Source organism: Nycticebus coucang, chromosome 16, assembly GCF_027406575.1.
Source record: "Nycticebus coucang isolate mNycCou1 chromosome 16, mNycCou1.pri, whole genome shotgun sequence".
In the NCBI taxonomy this organism is placed as follows: domain Eukaryota; kingdom Metazoa; phylum Chordata; class Mammalia; order Primates; family Lorisidae; genus Nycticebus; species Nycticebus coucang.
Genome location: NC_069795.1, coordinates 93,187,575 through 93,196,323, shown reverse-complemented (window position 1 = coordinate 93,196,323; position 8,749 = coordinate 93,187,575). Strand labels below are relative to the sequence as shown.

Sequence of the window (8,749 nt, the reverse complement as noted above, 5' to 3'; positions counted from 1 at the left end):
TGCATACTTATCTGAGCTTGCATTTGCATGTGATTTTAATTCTCTTGATTTTAATATTGTGATTTATTTCTTTCTTCTGGAAAAAAAATGCTGCGAAACTTAGATAAACAGCAATTTTCTATTTTTTATGGGCCTATTTCCATGAAGAAGTAGAAATAAAGCAAATATATGTTAAATACACCTAGGTCCTATTGTACTTGGGTTGGAGATAACAACAAGAAAAATCACCCTAACATTCATCTTTGCTTTCACATAGCTTGCTGTATTGTTGTGTAGAGGAACTAGCATTTAATAGTGCACTGATTGTCTTGTGGGTATTAATGAATATAGTGCAATAGAAGGTCAGAAGCAATGAGAATAATTAGCGAAGCTCTCAGAACTAGGTTTTTATGGCCCAGTGTGACTGGGATAGGTCCACTCTCCTGACGTCAGTGAGGCCAACAGCATGAGCAGAGACATGAGTGTGACATATGGAGTAAGTGTGACATATTTGGAAGATAACAGAAATAAAGCAGACGGCATGTGTTGGGGCACTGTAGGAAATAAATGAAGCTGAACTGGTGGTGATAGTTGAAGTCCTTAGTATCAGAGTTCTTCTTACTTTTATCAGTAATAGCTAGCACTTACTAACTCTGTATGTCAGGCATTAAGCTAAGTTCTTTCATGCTTCACTTCAGTTAAGCCCAATAGCAAGCCCACAAGATAGGTGACATTATTATTCTCACTATCCAGGTGAGGGCATTAAAGCTTAGCCAGTTTAAACAGAAGTCAGTGTGTGGTTAGGTCAGTGTGATGGTTAAGGATATCAACAATCACCACCTGTATGAACTTGGGCACTTGCTTATCCTTTGTGTTCCTGTTTCTTCACCAGTAAAATAGGGATAATAAGAGCACCCAGCTCAGGGTTATTGTGAGGATCCAATGAGTTAAGTTTATATCTATGTCTATATTCTATATCTATATCTGTATCTGTATCTATCTATATCATTTATCTCCTTTAGATTACTGCTCAGTATATAAAGTGTTGCAGAAGTGTTTGCTTTATTAAGTAAATAACACATGGAGTGCTGGCTTCAGCAGCACATATACTAAAATTGGAATGATACAGAGAAGATTAGCATGGCCCCTGCACAAGGATGACATGCAAATTCATGAAGCGTTCCATATTTTCAGAGTAGACATTGTAATTGTTGAGTATGATGGTATCTGAAGGCTTGTTTACATGACCTTATTATGTTGAGGTTCATACTTTTGAATGTATACCATTTTGAATTTGTAATGAAATGTGTTTTACTTTGTCAAGTGCTTTTAATAAAACTTTTGAGATGACAAGAATGGAGAAGCATGAATCCTATGTACTCAATTTTTATATGAGCACAATTAATAACAATTAATGACACAGTGGGGGTGGGAGAAGGGGAAAGCAGAGAGAGAAAGAAGGAGGGGAGGGGTGGGGAAATGAAGAGCAGAGAGAGGGAAGGAGGGAAGGAGTGGGGTCTTGGTGGATGCCACAGCTTTTGGGGGCAAGACACGATTGCAAGAGGGACTTTACCTAAGAAATGCAATCAGTGTAACCTGGTTTCTTGTACCTTCAATGAATCCCCAACAATAAATTAAAAAAAAAACAAAACTTTTGAGATGATTAAAAAAATGCAAATAACACATAGACATCAATTTTGTGGAAGACACAGGGAATCTTCATATGAATACTTTATATGTTGACTATCAAAGCTGAGAGAATAATATACATAAATAATTTATATTCATTATAGAAAGAGTGGGGAAAATTTTGAAGTCTTTAACATGTTTTTTATATATCATCATTTTGTTGTATTTTTTCAGAATGGAAACATACATATATATATAGTCTTATAATCTGATTTTTTACTTAGACATTTTTAGAAGCATCTTACTATGTCAATAAATACAACTACTTTATAATTTTTAATGGTTATGTAATAATTTGATATGCAGCGTACATAAACCAATAACCTACCTTTATAAGCTATTACCAATTTATTTTTGCAATTATAAGCTATTCTGCAATGAATAACCTGTGAATTAATGGAATTATTTCCTTAGGATAATTTCAAAAAGTATAAATAATGAGAAAGAGTTATGCTGTGTATCTGAAATATTATATATATAATACATATATGTCACCAAATCACCTGTTAGAAATTTTCAACAATTTCCAGTTCCATCGGCAGTGTATGAAAATTCTCATTTCAGCATCTTTTAATCAGGGCCAACAGTGGTTATTGCCTTCCTTTTAAATATTTTCAAATGTGATTGATGAAATGCCACATCACCTATCAAATTATTTGAAATTATTTTTATTACTATTATTTTGAATGTACTTATTGAAAATTTCTATTTTTGTAAATTTTCTGTTATTTCCCTCCAGTTTTTAAAAAACTTTGGTGTTTTATGAAAATGTTTTTATGATCGTGATGGTAACCCTTTATCTGACATATACGTACACATATCTGTGTAGGTATGCTTTGGTTAGAGTTCGAATAGAAGGAGTAAATGAGCTTGGATCCATATGGAAGCTAATAAGGACACTTCCCAAAATTCATATCTGAGTGTCTTAATCCATTTTGTGCTGCTATAACAGAATATCCAAGAGGGGGTAATTTTAAAAGAACTGAGCATTATTTCTTACATTCCTAAAAGCTATGAAGTTCAAGTTTGAGGAGCCTCCATCTGGGAGGGCCCTCATGCTGAGTCACCCCATGGCAGAAGGTGGAAAGACAAGAAAGCATGAAAGAGAGAGGGAAAGAGAAAGTGGCTGAATGTGTCCTTTATCATGACCCCACTCCTGAGATAACTAACCCACTCCAGAGAAAACAGCAGAACCCTCATGACCTAATCGCCTCTTAAAGTCCCACTTCTCCACATCATTGAATTGGAGATTAATTGTTCAACACATGAATTTTGTGGGTACATTCAAACTATAACAGTGAACCTACTCTACTTTTGCTTTTAAACCTTTTTGATAGCTTCCCTTTTCCATAAAGTCTGTGTTTTGAAACTTGGCATGGCCTCTTTTACCAAGGACTCACCAATATGGGCTGTGTTCACATCTCAGGGCTGGGGTCATCACTGAGAAATGCTACACACATCTGGGCAATGACTTCACACAAAAAGCATGTGTGAGAAGAGATCACTGTTATTCCCAGCAAGATGCTCCCCTGCAAGATGGCAGGCTACATCACACAGCTGAGGGAGCAGACTCAGAGAGGCCCCATGAGAGGAATCTCCACTGGGCTGCAGGAGGTTGAGGGAAAGAGGAGAGATAACTACCTCTAGATAGAGATCACTAGAGACAACTCTCCCATCCATGCACTTCATCCTGAAGCCTCGGCCCTGGATCAGGGGACCATTGAAATAGATCCTGACACTAAGGAGATGCAAAAGCTTTGGGACTCTGGCAGACTGTCCAATTTGCAAGTCATTCAGACTGTAGTTGCTATGAATTTCAAAACACCACATGGAACCATTTGAATCTTTCTAGTATGCTGTAATATTTTTATGAATGTGGGAAAATAAATAAATAAACAAACCCTACATGCTAGTTCTTCCTACCCAATAATATAGCAAGCTGGGTGAAAGTAAGGATGAATGTTAGAAGAGAGTGTTTTTGTCACCTCCAGCTCAAGTACAATAAGACCTAGGTATGTTTAACATACGTTTTCTTTATGGCATGTGACCTAGTTTCAGTTAACCATTATTGCCTCTTCCCTAGCCACTTTCTCAGGGTGACAGCTGATTGTGCACATCTTTTCATGTTCAGCAATATCAGTCATGTTTGTGGCTGCATGTGAAGCTTACATAGGGAGGTTCAGATCATGCTTTACTGCATGGATGTTCTTGAGGAAACAGTGCCACTAAGAAAGCTTTATAATTAAGGCAAATATTTGGCAGCAGTGTGCATGATGACTGAAAGGAAATAGCCACTGTTAAAAGTCTGGCTAAGATATTGAAATTTTGTAGAGAGCATCATCTAGTCTTGAAGGGTGGTGAGACCCTGGAGGTAGGTCCCTGGAGGTGGGTAGTGGTAAGGAGGATAGAAGGGAGAAACAGAAGTGAGATAGATTAGTTGAAGAAAGAGTGGGAAATTTTAAAATGTATTCAAGGTTTTAATTTAGAAATAGATATTGGAGTCATCTGTGTCAAGTCATGGACTTACAAGGAGGAATATCTAAAAATTTAGAAAAGAAGATGAAGAAGAGAGAGATGACAGAGGAGAAGGAGAAGAAGTTGAGTATTAGAAAAACCTCTACATCTGGGAGCAATGGAACAATGATAAAGTGTTGAAGAAAAGGAGAAAAAAGATGAATGGTTAATGAACTAAAAATTGTAGTACCCCAAAAGCTCAGGAAACAGAGTTTCAGAGAACAAAGAACATTTCAAGGATTTAAAAAATTAGTCTATCCACAAAAAGAGATAAAAAGACTAAGAAAATTATCACTGGGTTTGGAAAGAAGGAGGTCACCAGTAGTATCAGAGCAGCAGAACAGAGGAAAGTCACCACACCAGGACCCAGTAGATCCAGTTCAAATTCCTGTGCTACTTACTGAATGTTCTTACTTTGGACACATTTCTTAATTGCCTAGAAGTTTGGTTTCTTCTTTTATAAAATAGACATAATTTTGTTCTACTTACTTCATAGTTATTATGAGTTTCAAGTGTATTTATTCTCACTGAACTATAAGCTCAAAAATAGTAAAAATGATATATATGTATATTTTATCTGAATAAAAATATAAAAGAGGATGATGTCTATGAAAGTATTTTGCAAGCTAAGTTTTCAATGAATGTGGCACATTTCCACTATTACAGTTGTAATCAGAGCCAGATGGAAGCAAAGGGTAGGATGGTAATGAAAATAGAGATAAAGGATGAGAAGGAAAAAAAGAAATGATTGGGTAGCAGCTAGAAGAAGGGTGGGGTTTAATGAAGCATCTGTTGACTTTCATGTGAAGGCAGGAAAACTCTGGTGATGGGTGAAGATAGAAGGGAAAACTTTCAAAGTGGAAGAGGGATGACTATAGGTCCAGGTAAATAAAGAGCCTGGTCTTGATACTAAAGGGCATAAACCTTGTCCTCTGGGACAGGTGGTAAGATTGAAAACCAGATACAGAGACAGGGACTTGTGAAAATGAAGAAGAGATAAAATGGCCCTTGTGGGATACTCCAACCATGTGCTTTAAGGACAAGAAAAGGCTATGAAAGAAGGGTTAGGGAGAAAGCTGTGGGATCTGGGAGGAAAAGATAAAAGATTATTTGAATTACTGCTGTGACATTATCTTCTGACATTATAAACTACAATATTCAATCCCTTTGGAAAATTTTTCACAATCTAACATCCATGCTCTCCACTCTGCATAATCACTGGGCATTGGCTCAGTCCAAGCATCACAGTATGATGTAACAGGAAAAAGAGCGACGCTTCTCCACAACTGAATTAAGTAGATAATAAATATGATAGCCTAATTTTTCTGAAGGATGGAGTACATGACGGATAGAGGATTTGTACATATTTTTTAATTTTGAGAAGCCATATGGGAGGTAACATCTATATACTGAAACATTTGATTCTCCCGGACATTTTCATGGATTATAAATTTAAAGGGAGCATCTATTTGAAAATCAGGACTGTCTCAGAAATTTGAATCATATGGTCCATAAACATCTTTGGTGACTTCCATCTTCAATAACATGGGACTTACATTAGGACGTGAAAGTGTAAGACAGAACTGAAATGAGCAGAACATCGTGGCTCTGTTCCAGCACAGCGTGATTGGCTGCCCCTGAACAGTAGCTGCCTTTAGAAATGACTTGTCTTCTACAGTTTGCCACAGTGGCTACCACTCCCATCGATCTGTCAGATACCAAAGTCAAGAATTAGTTATCATTCAAAATCCTGTAGGCTGTCTTACTTGTCTGAGAATAAAAAATAAGTTCTCTAGTCTCATGACTCTATGAAAAGTGAAATAAGGAAAGAATGAGAGATTTACATAGTTTAATTCTTTTCCTACATTCACGACCGTGGTAGGCATCTGAGCTTGGGAATCACCCTGTACATGCGTATTATCAAAGTCAATGTGATGATGTGTGGTATATTAAGATCAATCCTGAGGTAGGCCAGCCAATTACTAAATGTAGATAAAACAGGGATATTTGTGAATATTGAACTTTGGACACATTATAGACTGTTCAAATGTATCTTACACTTTCTTATACACTTGTATTCTATGTAGTTTTTTTGTAAACCACTTTATTAAGGTCGTATTGGCACACAAAAAGTTGTACACACTTAATGTATACAACTTGATATTTAGCTATAAATATAAACTCATGAAATCATCAACACAATCAAGGAGGTAAACTTAACTGTCACCTCCATATGTCTCCTTATGCCCTCTTTGCTTTTGTATGTGTGATAAGAACACTGAAGTTCTGCCATCACAGCAAAGTTCTAAGCTTACAATACAGTATGGTTAACTGTGGGCACCCTGCCCTGCTGTCCTTCTTGTCTTGCATAACTGAAACTTTTTAACCTTGGAGGAACACCTCTCTGTTTTCCCCTTGCCCCTGGGTTCTGACAACCATCATTCTTCTCTTTGCTTCTGTAAGTTTGACTGTTTTAGATTATCCTATAGTGGGCTCAGGCAGTATTTGTCCTTCTGTGTCTAGCTTATTTCACTTCAGTATTGGGTTCATCAATACTGTCACAGATGGCAGAATTTCATTCTTTTTTAGAGGATAAATAATATTCTATCATATATATATATATATATATACACACCACATTTTCTTTATCCATTCATCTGTCAGGGGCATTCAGGTTGCTTTTCAGTCTTCACTAGTGGGAATAACGCTGAAAACCACATATCTGATAAAACATATAAGGAACTTTAACAACTCAATAGCAAAAACACAAATGACTCATCTGAAAATGAGCAAAGAATCGAATAGACATTTCTTCAAAGAAGTCATACGAGTGGTCAGTAGCTATATGAGAAAATACTCAACATCACTAATCATCAGAGAAATGAAAATCAAAACCACAATGAGCTACCTTACCCCAGTTAGAATGGCTGCTATTAAAAAGACAAAAATAGTAGATGCTGGTGAGAATGTGGAGAAAAGGGACCTCTCACAAGCTGTGTGGTTGGTGGGAATTTAAATTGGCATAGCCAGTATAGCGGACAGTATAGAGGTTCCTCAAAAAATTATAATAAAAATAGAACTGACTACCATGTCATCCAGCAATCCCTCTTCTGAGTATATGCTCCCAAAAATTGAAATCAGAAGTTTGAAGCAGTGCCTAATACAGTGTCATAAGCAGAGAGAAACATCATGTTAGAGTCAGCATAAGGGGAGCATCTTTGGGATTGTGTCCTAGTGAAATATCACTTGCCCTGTGTGGAAGGAAGGTTGAGACTCCTGCTGGGCAGATTGGTGGAGCCATGACTGCACAGTCAGTTTAGGCGGCACTGAAAAATACAGATTTGTAGAAAATCTGTATTTTTTTCTTAATTTAACTTTTATTAAAGTCAAACACATACATAGTTTAAAAAGTCAAATGATATTATAAGATTCATCCTGAAAACTGTAAGTCTACGGAGTCTCCTTTGCCACCCTGTTCCTCCTCCCCTGAAGTCAACATTTTTGTTAAATGAATAATTGGTGTCTGTGTTATGATAACATACATTTTGTTCATAATTAAACTGTGTGGCATGTTATCTTCATGCTGTTCCTTCTAAACTTTGTTTTCTGTGGACTTAGTTATTGTCTTGTATTTTGTTCGGTTTTCTTTCTTAAATCATCATTTGGAGCTACACGATATGGTCAAGCATGCTAGATAATCTATGAGTTCATTTTTTCCTGGGGACATCCTTCCTGAAGCCTTCTTCCTTCTGCTCCAGTTGAATTCATTGCTCTCTGGGCTACTACCTAAGCATCATCTTGAGATTTCCCCACAGCCATAGTTCTGGGAATTGACTTCACTTCTCTCTGGGGTTGGATCTCATGTCTATTTTTCCCCCCTTTACACTTATTGTGGTAAACATTTATCTTAAGAGTTTCCTGAGAAAGTAAAAGAGATCATTACTTTTGAATCCTCACAGGTCTGAAGACGTCTAGGATCTACGTCGTCTAAGTGCAGAACTCTGTTGCTGAAGTGATATTCCTTCTTTTCTAGTGGCATTGCTCCATTGTGTCCTAATTTTGAATATGCTTGTTGAGATCTATGAAGCCATTTTTCTTGCCAAGCTTTAATAAATGACTATCTTTTTCCCCCTCTGGTTTTCTCTTTATCCCCAAAGTTCTAAAATATCACAATGATGGGTCTGACATACAACTTTTGTTATCCATTTTGGAGTCTATAAATCTAAGTTCTTTAGTCATTGGGAAAATATTGTTGGTTAATTCCTGGTAATTTCCTTCCCTAGTTTTTCCCTTTAACTGTTTGTCAGATTTTAAGGTTCTTGGATTAATTTTTTGTGTTTTCCTTTGTTGTTTAATTACATTAGTTATTTTGCTATCTAATTATTTTAAAAAAATCAACAAAGTGTTTGGAGTTCTTTGGGAAAATAGTCCTGTTTAAAAAAAAGAAAGGACATCTGTAAATGCTGGTGTTCAGGTTGGAATTAAGTGTATTGCTTGCCTAACCAATTTATCAAACAACACAGGTTATGTCCACTTTGGGTTGACCTGATATTGTACCTTTTAATAT

The 8,749-nt window shown here is 36.5% G+C and overlaps 1 non-coding gene across 1 annotated transcript; it reads left to right on the top strand.

The window, feature by feature from the left end:
* The first annotated feature begins 1,064 nt into the window (after positions 1 to 1,064).
* Positions 1,065 to 1,171, top strand: LOC128568195 (U6 spliceosomal RNA). The gene has a single exon (XR_008375020.1). It is a non-coding gene; the product is annotated as a U6 spliceosomal RNA (small nuclear RNA).
* Positions 1,172 to 8,749: the final 7,578 nt, after the last annotated feature.